The sequence below is a fragment of the Lissotriton helveticus genome, chromosome 11, assembly GCF_964261635.1.
Source record: "Lissotriton helveticus chromosome 11, aLisHel1.1, whole genome shotgun sequence".
Classification (NCBI taxonomy): Eukaryota; Metazoa; Chordata; class Amphibia; order Caudata; family Salamandridae; genus Lissotriton; species Lissotriton helveticus.
The window spans coordinates 589470433-589493915 of NC_136072.1; the positions used below are offsets into that span (position 1 = coordinate 589470433).

At 45.9% G+C, this 23483-nt stretch overlaps 1 protein-coding gene across 4 annotated transcripts in view; it reads right to left on the reverse strand.

Moving 5' to 3' along the window:
- LOC144790972 (outer mitochondrial transmembrane helix translocase-like) overlaps nucleotides 1-23483 on the reverse strand; it is a 167850-nt gene that overhangs the window by 135977 nt on the left and 8390 nt on the right. For 2 of the 4 annotated variants that reach the window (XM_078665593.1, XM_078665594.1), the window contains exons 2-4: nucleotides 21692-21743; nucleotides 20847-20900; nucleotides 11985-12036 (exon numbers count right to left, since the gene is read on the reverse strand). The gene's annotated coding sequence lies outside the window, so the exon portion shown is untranslated. The remainder of the gene's footprint in view (nucleotides 1-11984; nucleotides 12037-20846; nucleotides 20901-21691; nucleotides 21744-23483) is intronic. The other 2 variants (XM_078665591.1, XM_078665592.1) reach the window with 1 other exon arrangement.

Genomic DNA, 23483 nt, shown 5'->3' on the forward strand with positions numbered 1-23483 from the left:
AAAAAAAGAAGTCAGATTCGAAGAGAAGTCGTCGAGACCAGCCCTGGTCGAGACGAGAGTACTCTCTGTACAGTGTGTACAGTCAGTGTACTACGGTAGTGCACTGTGGCAGTGACGATGAGAGTCGGAGCAAAGCTGAGCTCAAGATAGAATGCTACCACTCTCCACACAGCAGAACACCACGAGGCGAGTCGCAGGGGCTAAACCAACCTCGTCGTCACCAGCAGCGCCGCAAATGGCCAAACACTGCCAGACTACAAGAAGTCAGGCACAGTGATTGGCCATTGTGCAGTAACTGTGAGCAACCCACGCGCGGCATCCAATGATGGATTGCCCTGCCGGGTTGCGCGGTGACCGGACAATCCTGGCGCTGCATACAGCGCCAGGATTGGCTTCAGTTAGTGTGCCCCCCAAGCCATTGGCTTGGGGGGCACACTAACTGCTCGCCCTGTCGCCTTTGATAACTCCGGGGCTCCTGTTAACCAGCACCCTCCCCGTGTCATTATTGCCAGCATGGGGGGAACATACATGCGCATGCTCGGGCAAGTTTCCGCCCTGAGCAGTAGTTGCGCAGCCAGTATGCAGTGTCTCGGTGGACTATTGTGGACCCTGTCAGTCAGTACTGTCTGTCACAGTTAGAGCAGCCCCCAGCCCAGCCCAGCCCCGCCTCCCGGCCCAGCCAGCCCCCTGCACTCCCCTTTCCGTCGGGTGCTGCCGGGATTCCCGGCATAAATCCTGACATTTAAATTTAATTTATACACAGTCACAAATTTAATTAAACGTGCAGCGGCGGGTCCATGGGGCTGGTGGGGCCACGCCCCTACGCCCCAATGGACGCACCGCGGCTGTCAGCAACTGAGTGTAACGTCTCCTCGAAAAATCAGGCAGAAAAATTACATAAAGTGTCGGAAGGTCAACTTCAATTGGCCACAGCAGGGGCTAGCTCAAGGCCCATTGGGAGATGGCCACACTACCTAGCTCCTTCATTGGTAGGAGAAGCTCATGCAGCGTATCTAGCCACCAATGTGTCAGGAACCACACCATATACAGAAATCAAGAAGATTATACTTGGCAGGCTTGGGATTGATGAAGATACCCATCGAATAAGGTTTCTGAAGGAAAGGGGTTCACCTGGTGACACTCCTAGAACACTGTTCTTTAAAATGAAAAAAAGGGGCCGATCGGTGGCTTATACCTCAAGAAGTATCTACGGTAGAGTGTTGGAACTGGCACTTTCTGGTTGGCTGAGGCAATCCCCAGCGAGGCTGAACCTACCACTCCCTCCAGGGTTGCGTGATTACACACACTTTATAACCTGCACTCACCCTTCGGTAGCTTGGCACTGAGCAGTCAGGCTTACCACACATGCAATGTTTAAAGCATTAGCACAGCACTCACCCACAATAAATACCGTGAGCGTCACAAAATAAATTGTATACATGATGTGTAAACGAAGTTTGTATTCAACTTACACATAATAATCAACATGAAATGAACAACATGTACTTCTGGGCGTAAAATAACATTTGGAATTATTTCTAGCTGCAATAAGCCAAGTCGTGTTCGAATGACATCAGCAATATACACATTTGGGAAAGATCCGATGCTACACCCCCCAGCATCCTCATGCGATGTAATACGTTGTGTACCCCAGGTCCACGCCAGCAATTATAATAAGGCAATACCACACAGTTAAACGGTGCACACTGGGTCGCAATGATATAAAAAATATGTACATGTATTGAATTATACCACTTTTTATCAGCACGGCAGGCCGAGGCCACGCGGATAATACCAATAACAAATGTAATGCTTTCCTAGCAAGAAATCAATGTATTTGGCAAACTGGCCAGTGTTGTGAATTACAGGCGGTTCAACTACTGTCTCTCCGTCTCTCTCTCTCTCTCTCTCTCTCTCTCTCTCTCTCTCTCTCTCTCTCTCCGTCTCTCTCTCTCTCTCTCTCCCTCCCTCTCTCTCTCCACCGCTATGCCGTGCAATGGATATCAGCCAGGTCCATATGTAACATGCTCACACACATACCCACCCGGTCCCCTATTGCTGTGCTGCTGATACCCAGCAGGTCAATTTGTAACATGCTGCAGCCCCTGTGGCCCTAAGCCTCCCTCCACCCTCTAACTTACCTTGACTATCCTACAACCCCCTGGTTGGAAACACCCCATCCTCCCCCCAATGCACTAGGCCGCACGAAGCCGAAGTCACTCCTAAGCGTGGTCCCAGGGAAGCAGGTGGGGTGGGCAGTAAGTTCGATTAGGAGGTAGTCAGAAAAAGGGGTTTGGCAGCCACTCGAGAAGCGCATCCACAGTATGCAGCGCAGGAACGGGCTGACGGCAATAGACAATCACACCAAAGGGGTTCACAAGGGTCTTCCGGCACCAGCGCAATGCTGCAAAGCACAGGGGGGTCACACAGTCTCTTGACCGCTTCAAATCATTTTCGGAAGCGCTCCTCCAGCCCAATCAATCAATCTCACCACCCGCGCCCCAGCCAGGCAATACCACCTGGCACCACAATGTTGTCAGGGAAGGCCGGGTGCGGAGAGGGCAGTTGGTCCGCCGCGCTGAGAGCTAGAAAGGGAACAATTGAGGAATGAAGACTGAAGCAGGGTAGGGGGGCCTCTCGGAAGGAAGAGGCACCCTGCTGCGTATTCGATGATTAGCTGCACCCAGGCAATCCGGGCACAACGTCTGGTTCGCGATGATGTGGTTTGCACCAAACCTTATCGGTCACACACATTGAAGTGTTGTAAAATCACACCTCCCTGGAAATGAGGCACAACGTCCAGTGCACGGTGATATTGGTTGCACCGGACAATCCGGGCACAATGTCACATGCAAGACGATAGGAGTAATACGATGTATTGGTCACATCAAACAGTTTCGGTCACACACATTGGTGCAAGTTTAGCAATGCCTCACGAGGTAGAATAAGATACTACTACCGTTACGCCCTCACCTCTGAGGGTTGAAACCTGTGAATCGGACACCACATGCAATCAGCGTGTTGCACGAGAGAGATGCAGCACGGCTGCCAAAGCAGGACCCTTTGGATCCCGCAACTGGCGAATCCGCTTACCACCATAAAGACAATTATGCGTGCCAGGGTCCCCACAATCCAGGGGCCACACAACTTCGATGAGGACAAGACTTCGATGTCCACGCCGCGCTACCATTTGGATTTCAGCCGGCGATGTGGGCCCTTGAGAGGGCACAGCTCTCCAGGTGACCCAGGTAGACGGTGGGGTCACTCGTAGGAGATCTTGATATCCCTGAGATCTCCAAAGAACAGGGAGCAAGCTCAGCAAGCCCTTGGCGAGCTCACTTCTGGGTGCCACACAGCAGCAGGTAGTTGCCCAGGCCACCCACTATTCAGGAAGGGCATGTGGTCTCTTTCAGTGGCAGTAATTCTGCTTGTGCGCAACAGAATCCTCAGGCAGTGTAAACCAAGTAGCTCCAGGTTCTCTGGTCCCACATCCCTACAAGTGTATAACCCTTTGCTGCAGTGTGGCACGATTATTTATCCATGAAGTTTGAAAAAAGGGTTCCCTTTGGTCAAATTCTACATTATGCCATTCACGTTTCACAAATACTCAACCAACCAACATATATCATCCTTCACTCAGAACGTATTAAAGCACTTATAAAAACCAAATTATACAAAATATATGTATTTGAATTAATAAAAAAATATTTTAAAAAGCAGTTCAATCATACAATTTATATCATAGCACAAATATTAAAAATACTTTAAAAAACACATATCAAGTGACACAATTCTCCATGAACACAATGTTCCTAAAGGAGAGTAAACATAGACAATAAACCGTAATATACATGATCTTGATTCGCTGTCACTTAAATGCTGAATCGTCCAGATTTAACAACAAAGTACGGTGTTGACACGTTTCAGTGTTAAGTTCTCAATAAGACCACCTTCATCAGGACAAGTATAGGTATATTCCCCTTAACACAGATTTAATTTCACCGGTGCCACAGCACTTCAGTTAGCGTACTCCCAATGTACAGTGGAGAACGTGATCCCCTTATTAGGGTTGGGGTTAAAAGAAGACGATGTTCTATTCACTCCAAGAGGTAATATTTCAGTTCTGTCCTAAAGTATTTTATACTTGGATGGTGCAATCAGAATCCATTTCAATTGGATTCCCCCATAATGTGTCTCAAGGATTTTTGAACTCCCGTTTAAGCATCAGAGGAGTGTTTCAACATTCACGTCCTTTTGATAACGGGGTGACGTTCTTCATGGCTTTTTAGACCGATGGCTTGCCACCCCCAATATATGGCCTGGATCATGGAAAATGTGGTAGATAATTTATCCTTCAGAGTGTCTTTCAAGTTGGGGGTGGTTTAAAGGCTCTCCCTTTGAACCACATATGTCTCCCTTGAATTTCATTCCTGTCTGTCATGAGTCCGTGGGATGCAGATCCTAATCTTTAATGGGGTCATGATCTGGCTCCAGATACCAAGTGTCAAAATCTCTTCCACCAAACTCTCCATCTAGGCCAGAAAATGGTAGCGGTCTGTCATTCCAGTTGCATGCCCAGTGTTTTATAGCTGTTGCATGCCCAGGTGTGCTCCCCCAACCTCCAGTGTGGACTAGAGCCAAGCAAAAAACACACCAAAGAGTTTTAGAACAGAGAAATGCCCAAGTTCTAGTAGTGACATTTCTATGCGAAACATGACAAATCACCTTTAACACTGGAAAGGGATTGTCATGGCGAATCCAATGATAGGAAACATGATGAGGTTGCACCACTGCAATCCACTGTTGCAGCCCGAAGTACCAGTATGCAAGGCAGGCGGGACACATATTCAGAGGCACCATCGGTGCCAGTGCGCTTACCAGTTCGCAATGGGAAGCTAGACACAGGTTTAGGCACGCTATTGGCGCAACATGCACACCAGTCGTCACTGGCAGGCTGGCCACATATGTAGAGACACCATCGGTGCAAAGTGCTCACCAGCCTGCGATGGCAGGCTGGACACGTAGTTAGAAATATCAACAGTGCAATGCACACCCCAGTCTGCAAAAGCAGCTGGTCACGTATGCAGAGACACCCTCGGTGCAAAGCGCACCTCAGCCTGCAATGGCAGGCTGGACATGTGTTCAGAAACACTAGCGGGGCAAAACACACACCAGTCTGCAATGGCAGGCTGTCTCGTATGTAAAAAAACACCATTGGTACCAATGTGCACCACTTCGTAAAAGGGCTGGGAGGGATGTGTGTGCACTTTCCTACTGCATCTATAGTGGGAAAGTGCCCCAATCCCTACGGCCACCACAAGAGAAGCAGTAAAACCCGGGAGGAGGAAGCAAAAAGTCTGGGGAAACGCTGCTTGAATGGTTCAGGTCTAACAAAGAGAAAATGCCAAAAATTTACCTGGAAGAATACTTGGAAGCCCTACCATTTACGACACAAAAAATGGTTAAAGTAGCATCCTGGACTAAATTTAGAACTTGCTACTGAAATAGCAACTACGTTTTCCAGGGCACAACCACAAACGTTTATACTAGACTGTGTTAAAGGCCCTAAGCCCATGACAGGTAATGTGGGAAAATTCCAGAAGAAAACATGGCTCCCCAATAAGAGATTTAATTTAATTTAATTTAATAACGATTTCTAAAGCGCCTGGTGACCCAAGGGCATCCCCGCGCTATAAGGTTAGTGATCCTGTTGAGGGGGAGGGAGAGAGGAGAGATACTTATAGAGGGAACTCTATTTAGGGAATAGGTGTGTCTTTAATTTCTTGCGAAATGCCAGGTAGTTAGGTTCAAGTCTGAGGGAGCGGGGAAGGGCGTTCCATCCAGCAGCTGCTTGAACGGAGAATTGTCGTCCTCCTGTGCGAGTCCTTTTGAATCTAGGAATGTTGGCTAGGTTCTCATTCTGGGATCGTAGGGATCTGGTTGCTGTGTAGGGGGTGATCATTTTACTGAGGATCGCCGGGCCAGATCCGTTGATCAGCTTATGTGTCGTGCACATCGCTTTGAATTGCACCCTTTGGCGCACAGGGAGCCAGTGCAGAGCTTTGAGGGCCGGCTTGGCGGACATTCTGGAGGGGAGGTTGGTGAGCAGGCGTGCCGCGGCGTTCTGTGTCCGCTGGAGCTTCGTTAGGGTGGCCTCAGGGGCTCCCAGGTAGACCAAATTACTGTAGTCCAGGCGAGACAGTACTAGTCCCTGGATGAGCAGTTTCCTGGAAGCAGGTGGCAGTAAGGGGAGAATCTTGCGGGTCGTGCGCATGAGCCCGAAGCAGGTGCCCGAAATTTTAGCTGCTTGTGTCTTCATAGACAGCTCTGGTTCGAGCCACACACCGAGTGTCTTAATTTCACGCTTCGGGGGGGGATTTCCCCGAACACGTCGGGCCAGAGTGCTGGGGGGATGGCCGTCCATTGTTTCCCTAGGAGCATCACCTCCGTCTTTGACCCATTAAGTTTTAATGATGAATTATTCATCCAGTTGTGAATTTCTGTAAGACAATTGGTCAGGTTTTCTGGGTGGTCGATGAGTTGGGACAGGGAGACGACCAGCTGAGTGTCGTCAGCATAGCTTACCATTTTTATGTTAAATGGTGTCGCCACGTCCTCAAGGGGGGCCATATATGCATTAAAAAGCGTCGGGCTCAGGGAGGAGCCCTGAGGGACACCGTTTGTGAGTGGAAGGGTGGATGAGTGGTGATTGTCGTCCCACACTTGGAACGTGCGCCCTGTGAGAAAGGATTCAATCCAACTGAGTGCCGTCCCGGTAAGTCCTGCATTCACCAGTCTATGAAGAAGGACACGGTGGTTGACTGTGTCGAAAGCTGCGCTTAGATCCAGGAGGATCACTGCCACTGATCCTCCTGAATCCAGTATGCGCCTTGCTTCTTCAATGACGGCAAGGAGTGCGGTGTCTGTGCCATGGCCCGGGCGGAATCCAGTTTGGGATTGCCTGAGTACATTGTTGGTCTCAAAAAACTGAGATAATTGTATGTTTACCAATTTCTCTGCTACTTTGCTGATACCAGGGAGGAGAGATATTGGTCGGTAGTTAGACATGTCTGCTGGATCTAGCTGGTTTTTTTTTTGAAGTGCCTTCACCACAGCACTCTTCCAGCTGTCGGGGACAGATCCGTGGGCGAGCGAGCTGTTAATAAGTTCCGTGACCGTGGGCACGATGACTGAGGCTACTGTTTTGAGGAACCTGATCGGTGCTGGGTCCCGAGGTGATCCGCTTTTCATTTTCGTCAAGGTTCGTTCTACCTCTAGGCAAGTTACTGGCCGAAATGTCGGCAGTGTGGGCCGCAGATTGCTTTCGGCCTGGTCGAGGGATAGACGGCTTTCCATGTGACTAAGGGGGCCGGGGGGTGGGAGGGAGGCCAGGATACGGGTGATTTTGTCATTAAAGTAATTAGCTAGTTCATTACTTCGGTCAACTTTGGGGGGGGTGGGGGGGGAGTGTTGGGGACTTTGAGCAGCTCCTTTACAATTAAGAAGGATTCCCTGGCTGAGTTGGATGATTCTTGTATCCGCGTGTCGTAGTGTGAGGCTTTGGCTTGTCTGATGGCCTCTTTATAGAGTCTGACTGTGATCTGGTAAGCTTCTTTGTTGGCATGCTGCCAGTTTCTCCTCCAAAGCCGTTCGGCTTTTTTGCAGTTTTTGCGAAATAGTCGGAGGTCCTCGGTATACCACGGGGCCGAACCAGGTTTGCCGTTTTTGTCCTCCCTCGTTCTAAGTGGGAGCACTGAGTCCAGGGAGGAGGTGATCCACTCTCTGAATTTTTTGTCGGCGATAGCCGGGTCTTCCGCGTATGCCGGGGTGGTCCTTTCTAGGGTTTTGGCCCATTCTTCAGTGGGGAGTCTGGACCAGGTCCTGTCCCTGCTGTAGGTGGGCGGTTTTTGGGGTTTCCTGAAAGTTCCAGGTAGTTGGAAGGAGACTAAGAAGTGGTCTGTCCAGGGAAGGGGAAGAGCCTCTTTTGCTTGCATCGAGGGAGAACTAGTGAACACCGGGTCCAATAGATGACCCTTGATGTGGGTGGCTCCGGAGTTGAGGAGGCAAATGTCCAGTGCCGCCAGATCTAAAATCAGATCTTTTGCTACCGGTTCTGTCGGGTCTTCGAGGTGAATGTTCAGGTCACCTACTATCATAAAGTTTGATAGAGAGTGGGCCAGGGTTGTAACTGAGTCCAGGAGGGAACTGGCGAAGGGACCTGGGAGACCGGGGGGACGGTACACAAGTAATCCCGTTAATGAATTGGTTGGGTTTAGCTTGATAGTAAAGTGAAGACTTTCTGAGTCGGTAATCTGCGCATCACTGGTTTTACAGTGGAGATAGTCCCGGTGGATAATGGCGACACCACCACCTCTGCCTAAGGGGCGGGGTAGGGACTGAATGAGATAGCCCGGTGGAGTTGCAAGTGCCATGTCTGATTGTGAGTGTGGGGCAAGCCACGTTTCCGTGAGAAAAAGGATATCTATCTCCAGGTCTTCTATGAGATGGTTAATCTGTGTCGCGTGTTTAGGAAGTGAGCGACAGTTTAGTGAAGCGAGTTTGAGAGAGGCGGGTGTGTGAGATTTTGTAGGGAGTGTGAGCTGGGCTGGCTTACATAAAGAGCAGCGAGTGAAAGGTCCATTTAGATCATGGATGTAATCACATGAAGAGGTTGGGGGTCTAAGGCTTAATAGCTCTCTGCGTGAGTAGCTTACCTTTGGGTTGGCTGTTTTAAGCAGGGGTTCTGGCCCTGGGCCCGGCCGTGCGCGGACGGGCGCAGATGGGCTTGCCTTAGGCGCTCCCGCTGCGCTCGTCCGCTGCGCTGGTATGGCCGGCACATTTGTAGTGCTTGAGGGTGGGCGTGGCCTCGCAGTGGGCGTGGCTACCACCTTGGGCGTTTTGGGCGTTTCCCTGTCTCAGCGCGGGTCGCTGTCTCAGGGAAGAGCAAGGAGGGCTGTATCAGCGCGAGGGGATTAGCGCTATGAGCAGGTGAGCACTCGAGGTTGTAATTCACACACAAGTGCACAAGATAACAAATTTTAAAAGTTTAAACAGTTTTTTTTAAAAGTTAAAAGTCACAATCCTCCGGCTTTCCGGCTCAGAGGGGTCACACGAAATAATAACAAAAAAATAAATAAATGGAGCAGTAAAAGCAGACGGCCCCTCTCCTTCAGGACCCCAATGTTATGAATGCGAAAAATGGGGGCACATTGCCCAATTCTACAGATATTAAAAAACGGAGAAAGAGCCCCTGGAACTGAACAATCTACCCCAACCCATTTATTACACTAAAGAGATGAGACCTAGCTACCATGTGAGCCTATAGATGAACCACAAGTGGGGTAATGTTTTATTAGACTCAGGTTGTAGGCAATCTGTAATCAAAGAAAGTTTGCTTCTTCCCCAACAGGTTATTTTCAATAAACAGACCTGCATCCAATGTGTTCATGGGGCTCAAAAACGTATCTCATAGCAAAAGTCCATGTAAAGTGGTAGATGGCCAAGAATCCTGGATAGGGTTCGGCGTGCTTCATATTCTTCAGAAGAAGTCATTCTAGACGCTGATAACCCTCAATTCCTCACACTTCTTAGAAAGACAAGCAGTATGGAACACGCGTGGCTAAGGGAAATACTAGGATCACAAGATACCTTAGGGGGCCCGGAACCTATAAATGACACAAAATCTAGTAAGGAGAGACATAAGCCAAAACGCAAGAGGACTTCTCAAACAGCTTTAGTTGTTCAGGCACCTTGGGATCTGGACCAAACGTTTTGGCCCACCCAGATAAACAATCCTACTCTTCAATATGGGTGGCATAAAGCCAAATAGGAGGGAGGGAACCCCTTACAGGTATATCCGTTGTTTCATATAAAAAAATAACCGGTTGGTATATCATATTGGAAAAAACAGAAGCCGGAAAGGGAGCGCAAAGGCAACAAGGATATCAAGTCCAAATCCCAAAGCCAGCAAACCCCTTTAAATAGTACTAAAATATAGTAAACACGACCATGACCCAAAAAACGTTAATAAAAGAGGTAGACACAACCAGTTATCAAAAGATAAGGCTAAGTAGTAGACTCAACACAATCAAACATCCCATAATAGCGTTAAATAGTCTTAATCATGTATAAATTTAAGAAAATAGAGATAAACAGGTCAGGTCAACTTATCTGGGCTGTGAGCAGCAACAAAGAAACTTGCATAATATCGGCCTCCGTGTCTTTAATAAAATTATGATTTTCTACCCACTGGACTGTGGAAAATCTGAATTTATCAGCATAAACTTTCCCTCAAGGCAGCAATCAGGCATACAAGGATAAAACTACAAATATATATAATTGCAGTTGACAAAAGTAGTATGTGAGTTGTATATGTTGTTTAGGACTGTGCTTTGTTAGGTGTATGATATAAAGTTATGTTCTTATTGGAATGTATAAGGTCACTGTTACAGGGATTCTAGATTGTTAAGAGATCCCACTAATTGATTGCCCTGCTGCCTTGGCGAGCTGTCTTGGGTCTGCTGCACTGGAATAAACCTTCCTTTTAAACACTACAAGGTGTTTTATCATTAATTGCTTCCACCTTACTACAGCGGGGTTAACAAAGATTATCACAATGACAGTCACCTAGCCCTAGGGTTTTTCAGGAGCGGGTTGCTAACAAGAAAACACTTGCCCACCATGGTACTCTGTGAGATTCCAAATAATAAAATACCTGTCTATATCTTTTCACACAGTGTGATAACCATTCACTCTTACAGGCCTATTGGATTTAACAAATGCTTTTCACAATGAATATGCTACCACTTCTGTCATAACTTGTCATAATACATAGATCAGACCCATGGCATCGGAACAAAAGGTTTCCTAGTTACCCAATAAGGCCTATTAGTTTTTATCATACGCTTGCCACCATAACTACCTCAGAGCTACTTTATTAAGCATTAGTTTTCCAACAAGGCATGCAGACATACAATTACAAATATATAGGAATTTACAGTCAGCAAACAGCAAACAATCGACCTAAAAGGGCTTTAACACTAGGCCTGGGGGAGAGGGGGAGGACAATGGCCCAGCGACACCTGAAAAGGAAAGGAAAGCGGGAAAAAGGAAAGAAGGACTACAGCATAGAAATAAAACAAACACAAAGGAAAGACTTTTGTTTCCTCTCACACAGTATCTACCCAAGATGGACATAAAGAAAGGAGAAGGACACAGAAAAGGAGAAGCTTGGCCAAAAGACAAAAAAGTTGGTGAGAGAGCGCACGGACTGCAAGAGAGAGGCAAGACAAGAGCAGAAACGAGTAGTTGGAAGAGAAGTGCTGGACCATAGACAATGCCTGTGGAAGAGGAGGCCTCCATGAGCGCTTACGTGCCTCCTGAAGAGGGATTCTTCTGGAGAGGCACTCAGTCCCACCATGCTTCTAGACAGCGTGGCTATCACAGGTGAGTGCTCGAGTACAGGGTTGGCAGGCGAGGGGTGAGGAAAGCGGGTGTGGGTGTATTGGCATGGTTACGTCAACCTGGGTAGAACTCTCACCTAGGAAGGTTCTGTAGAACACATTTTCTCTTGGCTTCTTCTTCATCACAATATCCATATTCTATGATGAGAACACCCAGAAACAGAAGACATAACGGAATAGGGGGACATATCCCATGAGATGTAAGAGCAGGTTGTTTTTGTTTATCTGGTGCAGTAAAGTCGTTTTACGTTTTCACCCAAGAAAGAAAAGATTGCTATGAGGTCAGAACCAGATAATTAAAATAGAATTCCTACATAGGAAAAGGAGCTGAGAGACTGAGTAAAATCCAGCATTGATAACCTTGTAAGACCTGGGTGGAAGCCCGTAAAGATAGCGGTCATAAAGAAAAATAGATAGCTAGACAGGAAAATCATGCGTAAAAGAGCAAGGAAGATAAAAAGGAATAGTGTGTAGAATAAAAGAGTGAGGAAGGAAATCACGAATGTAAAGCAGTATACTCACTTGTGCTGTGTTTGTTCTTCCTCAAGGAACTCCGGACTGGCTACTTCAGTACCTAAAAAGAGGGAGAAATGACTATGAAAATTAAGAAGAGGAGAAACTCAACCGTCCCCGAAGGAAATAACCCTAATTGGTAGAAAAAACGGACCTCAGCCAAAAGAGGCCTGGGTCATAATAGTGCATAAATGAGACTAAGGAAAAATTAAGATCAATAAAAGAACCCATGAGTCTTTCTTGAATATTATTCTGATATACCTGAAACACCCTCCAACACTTGGTCTCAGAAGTGAGATACTGTAGCTGATAAAAGATGGAGAACGTTATTCATCAATTAGGAAAAGGACAGGCATAACTAGAAGGGCCCCGGGTGCTACATGAAACCCTCAGCAACTGAGTGTAACGTCTCCTCGTAAAATCAGGCAGAAAAATTACATAACGTGTCAGAAGGTCAACTTCAATTGGCCACAGCAATTGCACAAAGTAAAGGTTTGGTGCCAACAGGACCCACAGTTTCTTTGCAAAGCTTCAGTTGCGGTGCAGATCCCAATGCTTTTTTCCTTAATTTTGAGAGAGCAGCACGGGCTAGCTCAAGGCCCATTGGGAGATGGCCACACTACCTAGCTCCTTCATTGGTAGGAGAAGCTCATGCACCGTATCTAGCCACCAATGTGTCAGGAACCACACAATATACAGAAATCAAGAAGATTATACTTGGCAGGCTTGGGATTGATACCCATCGAATAAGGTTTCTGAAGGAAAGGGGTTCACCTGGTGACACTCCTGGAACACTGTTCTTTAAAATGAAAGAAGCGGCCGGCCGGTGGCTTATACCTCAAGAAGTAGCTACGGTACAGTGTTAGAACTGGCACTTTGTGGTTGGCTGAGGCAATGCCCAGCGAGGCTGAACCTACCACTCCCTCCAGGGTTGCGTGATTACACACACTTTATAACCTGCACTCACCCCTGGGTAGCTTGGCACTAAGCAGTCAGGCTTACCACACATGCAATGTTTAAAGCATTAGCACAGCACTCACCCACAATAAATACCGTGAGCGTCACAAAAGAAATTTCATACATGATGTGTAAACGAGGTTTGTATTCAACTTACACATAATATTCAACATGAAATGAACATCATGTACATCTGGGTGTAAAATAACATTTGGAATTATTTCTAGCTGTACTAAGCAAAGTCATGTTCGAATGACATCAGCAATATACACACTTGGGAAAGATCCGATGCTACACCCCCCAGCACCCTCATGCGATGTAATACGTTGTGAACCCCAGGTCCACGCCAGCAATTATAATAAGGCAATACCACCCAGTTACGCGGTGCACCCTGGGTCGCAACGATATCAAAAATATGTACATGTACTGAATTATACCACTTTTTATCAGCACAGCAGGCCGAGGCCGCGCGGATAAAACCAATAACAAATGTAATGCTTTCCTAGCAAGAAATCAATGTATTTGCCAAACTGGCCAGTGTTGTGAATTACAGGTGGCTCACCAACTGTCTCTCCTACCTACACACTCTCTCTCTATTTCTCTCTCTCCCTTTCTCTTTCTCTCTCTCTCTCTTTCTCTCTCTCTCTCTCCAGTGCAATGGATAACAGCCAGGTCCGTATGTAACATGCTCGCACACATACGCACCCAGTCCCCTATTGCGGTGCTGCTGATACCCAGCAGGTCAATTGGTAACATGCAGCAGTCCCTGTGGCCCCAAGCCTCCCTCCACCCTCCAACTTACCCTGACTATCCTACAACCCCCTGATTGGAAACACCCCATCCTCCCTCCAATGCACTGGGCCGCAAGTAGCCGAAGTCACTCCTAATCGTGGTCCCAGGGAAGCAGGTGGGGTGGCCAGTACGTTCGATAAGGAGGTAGTCAGCAAAAGGGGTTTGGCAGCCACTCGAGTATTGCATCCACAGTATGCAGCGCAGGAACGGGCTGAGGGCAATAGTCGGTCACACTAAAGGGGTTCACAAGGGTCTTCCGGCACCAGCGCAATGCTGCAAAGCGCAGGGGGGTCACACAGTCTCTTGACCGCTTCAAATCATTCCCGGAAGCGCTACTCCAACTCAATCAATCAATCTCACCACCCGCAACCTAGCCAGGCAATACCACCTGGCACCACAATGTTGTCAGGGAAGGCTGGGTGCGGAGAGGGCAGTTGGTCCGCCGAGGTGAGAGCTATAAAGGGAACAATTGAGTAATGAAGACTGAAGCAGGGGAGGGGGGCCTCTCGGAAGAAAGAGGCACCCTGTTGCGTATTCGATGATTAGTTGCACCCAGGCAATCCGGGCACAACGTCTGGTTCGCGATGATGTGGTTCGCACCAAACCTTATCGGTCACACACAATGAAGTGTTATAAAATCACACCTCCCTGGAAATGAGGCACAACGTCCAGTGCATGGTGATATTGGTTGCACCGGACAATCCGGGCACAATGTCGGATGCGCGACGTTAGGAGTAACACGTTGTATTGGTCACATCAAACAGTTTCGGTCACATACATTGGTGCAAGTTTAGCAATGCCTCACGAGGTAGAATAAGATACTACTACTGTTACACCCTCACCTCTGAGGGTTGAAACCTGTGAATCGGACACCACACGTAATAAGCATGCTGTCAGAGTGTTGCACGAGAGAGATGCAGCACGGCTGACAAAGCGGGACCCTTTGGATCCCGCACTTGGCGAATCCGCTTACCACCATAAAGAGAATTATGCATGCCAAGGTCCCCACGATCCAGGGGCCACACACCTTCGATGAGGACAAGACTTCGATGTCTACGCCGCACACCATTTGGATTTCAGCCGGCGATGTGGGCACTTGAGAGGGCATAGCTCTCCAGGTGACCCAGGTAGACGGTGGGGTCACTTGTAGGAGATCTTGATATCCCTGAGATCTCCAAAGAACAGGGAGCAAGCTCAACAAGCCCTTGGAGAGCTCACTTCTGGGTGCCACACAGCAGCAGGTAGTTGCCCCGAACCACCCATTATTCAGGAAGGGCACGTGGTCTCTTTCAGTGGCAGTAATTCTGCTTGTGCACAACAGAATCCTCAGGTAGTGTAAACCAAGTAGTTCCAGGTTCTCTGGTCCCACATCCCTACAAGTGTATCACCCTTTGCTGCAGTGTGGCACGATTATTTACCCATGAAGTTTAAAAAAAGGGTTCCCTTTGGTCAAATTCTATATTATGCCATTCACGTTTCACAAATACTCAACCAACCAACATATATCATCCATCACTCAGAACGTATTAAAGCACTTATAAAATCCAAATTATACAAAATATATGTATTTTAATTAATAAAAAAATATTTTCAAAAGCAGTTCAATCATACAATTTATATCATAGCAGAAATATTAAAAATACTTAAAAAAAACACATATCAAGTGACACAATTCTCAATGAACACAATGTTCCTAAAGGAGAGTAAACATAGACAATAAACTCTGTAATATACGTGTTAATTAGGATCCATTATATACAGCGGAGGGCAGGGGTCTTGATTCCCTGTCACTGTTAACTGCTAAATTGTCCAAATTTAACAACAAAGTAGGGCGCTGAAGCGTTTCAGTGGTAAGTTATCAATAAGACCACCTTCATCAAGACAAGTACAGGTATATTCCCCTTAACACATCTTTAATTTCATTGGTGCTACAGCACTTCAGTGAGCGTACTCCCAATGTACAGTGGAGAACGTGATCCGCTTATTAGGGTTGGGGTTAAAAGAAGACAATGTTCTATTCACTCCAAGAGGTAATATTTCAGTTCTGTCCTAAAGTATTTTATACTTGAATGATGCAATCAGAATTCGTTTCAATTGGATTCCCCCATAATGTGTCTCAAGGGTTTTTGAACTCCCGTTTAAGCATCAGAGGCGTGTTTCAACATTCACGTCCTTTGGATAACGGGGTGACGTTCTTCATGGCTTTTTAGTTCGACTGCTTGCTACCCCCGATATATGGCCTGGATCATGGAAAATGTGGTCGATTATTTATCCTACAGAGTGTCTTTCAAGTTGGGGGTGGTTTAAAGGGTCTCCCTTTGAACCACGTATGTCTCCCTTGAATTTCAGTCCTGTCTGTCATGAGTCCGTGGAATGCAGATCCTAATCTTTAGTGGGGTCATGATCTGGCTCCAGATGCCAAGTGTCCAAACCTCTTCCTCCAAACTCTCCATCTAGGCCATAAAATGGTAGCGGTCTGTCATTCCAGTTGCATGCCCAATGTTTTATAGCTGTTGCATGCCCAGGTGTGCTCCCCCAACCTCCAGTGTGGACTAGAGCCAAACAAAAAACACACCAAAAAGTTTTAGAACAGAGAAATGCACAGGTTGTAATAGTGACATTTCTATGCGAAACATGACAAATCACCTTTACCACTGGAAAGGGGTCGTCATGGCGAATCCAATGATAGTACACATGATGAGGCTGCGCCACTGCAATCCACTGTTGCAGCCCGAAGTACCAGTATGCAAGGCAGGCGGGACACATATTCAGAGGCACCATCGGTGCCAGTGCGCTTACCAGTTCGCAATGGGAAGCTAGACACAGGTTTAGGCACACTATTGGCGCAACAAGCACACCAGTCTGCACTGGCAGGCTGGCCACATATGTAGAGACACCATTGATGCAAAGTGCTCACCAGCCTGCAATGGCAGGCTGGACACGTAGTTAGAAATATCAACAGCGCAACGCACACCCCAGTCTGCAATGGCAGCTGGTCACGTATGCAGAGACACCATCGGTGCAAAGCGCACCTCAGCCTGCAATGGCAGGCTGGACATGTGTTCAGAAACACTAGCGGGGCAAAACACACACCAGTCTGCAATGGCAGGCTGTCTCGTATGTAAAAAAACACCATTGGTACCAATGTGCACCACTTCGTAAAAGGGCTGGGAGGGATGTGTGTGCACTTTCCTACTGCATCTATAGTGGGAAAGTGCCCCAATCCCTACGGCCACCACAAGAGAAGCAGTAAAACCCGGGAGGAGGAAGCAAAAAGTCTGAGGAAACGCTGCTTGAATGGTTCAGGTCTAACAAAGAGAAAATGGCAAAAATGTACCTGGAACAATACTTGGAAGCCCTACCATTTACGACACAGAAATGGTTAAAGTAGCATCCTGGACTAAATTTGGAACTTGCTATTGAAATAGCAACTACTTTTTCCAGGGCACAACCACAAAAGTTTATACTAGACTGTGTTAAAGGCCCTAAGCCCACGACAGGTAATGTGGGAAAATTCCAGAAGAAAACATGGCTCCCCAATAAGAGATAAATGAAGCAGTAAAAGCAGACGGCCCCTCTCCTTCAGGACCCCAATGTTATGAATGCGAAAAATGGGCGCACATTGCCCAATTCTACAGAAATAAAAAAACGGAGAAAGAGCCCCTGGAACTGAACAATCTGCCCCAACCCATTTATTACACTAAAGAGATGAGACCTAGCTACCACGTGAGCCTACAGATGAACCACAAGTGGGGTATTGTTTTATTGGACTCTGGTTGTAGACAATCTGTAATCAAAGAAAGTTTGCTTCTTCCCCAACAGGTTATTTTCAATAAACAGACCTGCATCCAATGTGTTCATGGGGCTCAAAAAACGTATCTCATAGCAAAACTCCATGTAAAGTGGTAGATGGTCAAGAAGCCTGGATAGGGTTCGGCGTGCTTCATAGTCTTCCAGAAGAAGTCATTCTAGACTCTGATAACCCTCAATTCCTCACACTTCTTAGAAAGACAAGCAGTATGGAACACGCGTGGCTAAGGGAAATACTAGGATCACAAGATACCTTAGGGGGCCCGGAACCTATAAAAGTCACAAAATCTAGTAAGGAGAGACATAAGCTAAAACTCAAGGGGACTTCTCAAACCGCTTTAGTTGTTCAGGCACCTTGGAATCAGGACCAAAAGTTTTGGCCCACCCAGATACACAATCCTACTCTTCAATATGGTTGGCATGAAACCAAATAGGAGGGAGGGAACCCCTTACAGGTATTTCCGTTGTTTCATATGAAAAAATAACCGGTTGGTATATCATATTGGAAAAAACAGACTTAGGGCCACATGCATCAAACATTTTTGCCCTTCCACACAGGCCGATTCACAGAATCGACCCATTTGCAAGGGCAAAAAGGCATTTTCTGATGCATCAAAGGCTTTGAATTAGCAAATTAGGTAAGCACAATTTTTTTCGATTACCTAATGTGCAAATGCAATTAAGGAATCGCAGTTTGCAATTCCCTAATTGCGATGCATCAAGCTTTTCATAAATGCAAAATGTGCATTTAGGAAACGCTAATTACCATCAACTTGAAGTTGATGGTAATTTGCGCATGCTTTGAAAAATGCACAAAAGTGCATTTTTCAAAGTGGTGTACAGCACACACATGCCTTTAAGGCACATATGTGCTGCACATGTGCATACTTACCTTTTTGGGGGTTGAATCAGGGGGTCTTATGCCCCCTGGCACTCTTGGAATTGCATTTGCAATTTGCGATTACCAATTTGGTAATCACAATTTGCGAATGCATTCCCATTCATTCCTATGGCCATTACCTAATAGCGATTCGCAATTTGTGAATCGCTATTAGGTAATTTAATGCGATTCCTACATGCATACGGAATTGCGATTCCTAATTAGCGATTCCTTCAAAATCGCTATTTGGGAATCACGATTCCTTCTGTCGATGCATGTGGCATTATGTCTTCCAGTTGCTGGTTCCCAACTCGTTCTGTGACCAAATTTGGAATTTTGCCCATTTCCATCTCAAAGCAGGCCATTTCAGGGCAGAGAAAACCTCCCAAGCAATATTAGCTCAATTGTATTGCCTATATATTATAGCACAAATCAAGAAATACAGCCAAGAATCTGAAGTACGCCAAAAGAAAAACCCCTATCAACCTCCACATCTTCTCCTACAACGGAGTTCTATCATAGGGAAACCCTTTGAAAGAGCTCTGCTAGACCGGGTAGAAAGCTATAATGGGATCCTAAAACTAACCCTAAAGCTAAGGCTTACTGGAGATGGAAGAAAATGGGACCTACTACTTCCTTTAACTTTATATGTGGTCCAAAATCAAATTACTCTTTTGGTGAAAACCCCAAACTTTACTGGAAATCACTGAGGAGGCATGGGAAAAGGATTCCCAGGAGGAAAGGAGTTTATTAGATTATACTCTACAGTTGAAAGCTAGGTTAGGTAAACTCAGGGAACGGGTACAAACCCATTTAGAGGAAATCCAACAATTACAAGCACATTTTTATAATCAAAAGGGAAAAAATTGAGAAAATTAAAAATAAGTGACTGGACACTAGTATTATTACCTACATCTGATAAGTTAAAATCTGAATGGCAAGGACCTCATGAAGTCATAAGAAAGATCGGCTGAGACCTATAAATTAGGACTCCCATGAGGACGCACTCAGATTTACCACATAAATATATTTTTTAAATGGTTGGGTCCACCTCCAAAAATGTGCAAACAACAGCTACAATAAAACTGGAGGAAAGCACCATGAGAGAGATTACCCTAAGGCAGTAATGCCAATGTTTGTTATCCTTTTCCAAAATCTTCTATGATCTTCCTGGCAAGACCCATCTCACAACTACAACCCTATTGAATCCCGGAGGCCAGGAGGAGAGCTATACAAAGTGACATTGTTTAAAATAGGGGAGATTGTCATGCTCTCCTATCGTTCTTGTTCCTAAACCAGATGGAACCATTCAGTTTTTTATAGATTTTAGGGCAGTGATTAAAATGTTGAAATTAGATAACTTTCCATTATCTGAGAATTGATTAACTGATTGAGCAGCTAGGTGTGGTCTGTTACATATCCACCATTTACCTAATGAAGCTATATTGGTATATTCCCCTTTGCCAAGAGGATAAAGAAAAGACAGCATTTTGGACACCATATGACCTTTTCCAATTTCTTCTCTTTTTCGGGTTACATGGGGCTTCTGCCACCATCCAAAGGCTGATTAATCAAATCCTAGCGCAACACTAGAAGTACTTAGCAAACAGAGATGATGATGTTGTTTTTAGAAAGACCTGGGAGTATCATCTTGCCCATTTAAGGGCATTTCTAACAGACTGACAAGCTGTCAGCCTCCATATAAATGAAAAAAAAAATGCAAATTGGCAGAAAATAAGGTCATGTATTTGGGTTACCTTCTCGGAAAGGGTCTTATTGCACCTTAAGAGGAAATGGTACAAGCCATCACGGCTGTACCTTTCCCTGAACCAAAAGAGACATGATAGCATTTTTAGGCTTGCTAGGCTATTATAGGAAGTTTATTCCCCAATATTTTAAAGTTCCTGGAAAAAACTGCTTTAGCCAAGTCCTTTGAATCTCTCTCTAAAAATGATCTTGAAGCCTTTGACCTCTTAAAGAACCTAATCACTTCTAAATCGATTTTACGAACTTCTGAGTTTAAAAAACTGTTCTTGCTGCAAACTGATGCCTCCGACATTGAAAAAGAGCAGTTCTTTCTCAAATCGATGAAGGGAACGAGAATCCCATTCTCTTCATCAGTCTGAAGTTATTCCCTAGGGAAAGCCATTATCCGGTGATCGAGAAAGAATACCTGGCAATCAAATGGATCATTGAGAAACGGCGGTGTTCTTTGAAAGGCTGTCCTTCCATTCTCTAAATTACCCATGCCTGTTTAACTTGGTTAAGCCAGAATAAGGGTTCAAATACCAAGTTATTATATTGCTTTTCTCTAACTGCGACCCTTTCAATTTGAGGTTCGCCATAGACAGAGTCGCGCACAGGGTACTCAGAAAATTCTGAGGGCTGTTGTATAACAAGGGACTTGGGAGGAGAATTATACAAAGACTTACCTGAACTCCTGTTTGGAAAAACAAGCCGCCAACACCTCAAAAACTGAAATAAAGCTGTTAAAAGGAAAATAAGACTACAGCATAGAAATACAACAAACACATAGGAAAGACTTTTGTTTCCCCTCCAACAGTATCTGCCCGAGACAGACATAAAGAAAGAAGATGGGCACAGAACAGGGGACATGTGGCCAGAAGAGGAAAAAGCTGGAGAAAGAGAGTATGGACAGAGAGAGGAAGGCGAGACGAGAGCAGAAACGAACAGTTGGAAGAGAAGTGATGGACCAGGGATCCCGCTAGAAGGACAGGAGGCCCACATTAATACTCATGTGCCTCTTGAAAAGTGATCCTTCCGGAAAGGCAGTCGGTCCCGCAACGCTTCTGGAGGTGCGTGGCTAGCATAGATGAGAACTCAAGTATGGTGTTGGCGGGCATGGGGATGGGGATTGCAGGTCACAACCAGCCCTATAACAACTAATTCTGCCACAGGTAAACTAGAGGTTGGTGTTCCCACCAATGTCCATATTCTACGACGAGAGTGCTGCGACACAGAAGACATAACAGAATAGGGAGTAATATCCCAGGAGAGTTAAGTGTTTTGGTGCAAATAAGTCATTTTAGGTTTTCACCCATGACAGAAAAATCCATTCATAATACAAGGAGCAGAGAGACTAAGTAAACCCACTATTGATAACCTTGTGAGAACCAGGACAGAAGCCCATAAAGATAGCTGGTCAGGCAGTGAACTAGATAGCCAGACAGAAAAGAGTAAGGAAGATAAAAAGAATAGTGTAGAAAAACATTAGAAGTAAGGAAGGAGACAACTATTCTAATGGAGTATACTGTACCTGTGCTGTGTTTGTTCTTTCCCCAGGGGCTCCGGATGGGACACCTCTGCACCTAAAAAGAAGGACAAAGTCAGTGAAAATGAAGGCGAGAAACTCAACCCTCCCCTAAGGAAATAACCCCAATTGTTACAAAAACAGACATCAGCCAAAAGAGGGCTGGGTCATCACAGTGGCATAAATAATACTAAGAAGAAACAAAGATCAATTAAAGAGTCTATGAGTCTTGAATCTTTTTCCGATATACCCGAAACCCCTGCCTACAAGGGCTTAACAAGGATTATCATAGTTTAAATCTTCTACCCCCAGGGTTATCTGAGTAGTCAATACTCAACCTCTTTTCTACTACTATAATCTAAGAGAGTCCATGTAAAATACTTCTATACAGTGTACAAAAATTCATCCAAAAATGGCTGATGGCTATAACATGTCTTTCACAACACAATCCCCAAGCCTACCACTTTTTTTGTAAAGTTAAAAATAACTGTTACGGCCCATATGCTTGATGGTTGAATTGGCATCATAAGCATTTCAATGCTGAAATATTGAGCATAAGCTTTCCCACATGGCAAAAAGTTCAATACAAGCACTGTTTGTCGGCTGAAGCACACAACTTTTGCCTAAACAAATCCATTACTTAAACTCAAGAAAATCAACATGTTATGTTATTTTATGTTATAAGAGACTTATAACGCGCACAACTACTCAGGAGTATCCTGCCGCGAAACTGACTCAAACGTGTGAAAGGGAGAATTTATAAGAAAGCTTGCCTAAATACGTAGGTTTTGAGAAGTTTCTTGAAGACACCGAGATCCTGCGTGTGGTGTAAAAAGACTGGAAGACTGTTCCAAAGAACAGCTACCTTAACCGAGAGTGACTGACCCCCCAATCTAGAGCGTCGGAAGCGGGGAGTGGTCATCAAACGGTGTGAAGCAGAACGCAAAGTGCGTTGGGGAGTATAGAAGGACAACCTTTTCCTAATATACGAAGGTCCAGAGTCGTGCAGGGCTCTGTGCGCTAGAGTAAGGGCCTTAAACTGCACTCTCTGGGCCACAGGCAGCCAGTGGAGGTCACGGAGGCGTGCCCTTATGCTGTTTCTCTTAGAGATGTTAAATAAGAGTCTGGCCGCCGCATTTTGAATCATTTGGAGTTTGTTCGTTAAGTAGCCCGGAATGCCCAAAAAGAGCACATTAGCATAATCTAAGCGGGACAAAATAAGTGCCGGGCCACCATTTGCTTGGCTGGCTGAGGAACCAGAGGGAAAAATCGACTAAGTGACTTGAGTGTGCCGAAGCAGACACCAGTAAGTCTCTTGATGTGATCAGAGAATCTGAGATCCTCCCCGAACCAAACCCCTAGATTTTTTCCCGGGCCACCCTCTGACAGTGGCCGGGGAAAATCAGAGGGCCACAGGGCCTCCACAAAGTTAGGCGGAAATTGGCCGTATAGAAGGACTTCCGATTTCCCCTCATTGCATTTTAGCTTAGCCTGTGCAAGCCAAGAGAACACGGGGATGTAGATTCAAAGCCCCTCCCTGAGCACAGATTTTTGATGATGTCTTTTTGTTTTCCCATAAAGTAAATCCAGCCAGACCTAGAAGTTGTCCTTCATGGAAAGAGAAGCAGGCAGCTTTGCTTTAAGAACGGTAAAGAAAATTTTCAGCAAGAGTGTGTTGCACTCAAAAAGCACAGGGACTGGAGATTAATAGCCCCTCTGGCCTCCATGTGTGCCGGGCCTAACAAACTCAATGATCTACGCAGCGCAGAGTAATTACGTCCTCTTGAACTGCCTCACT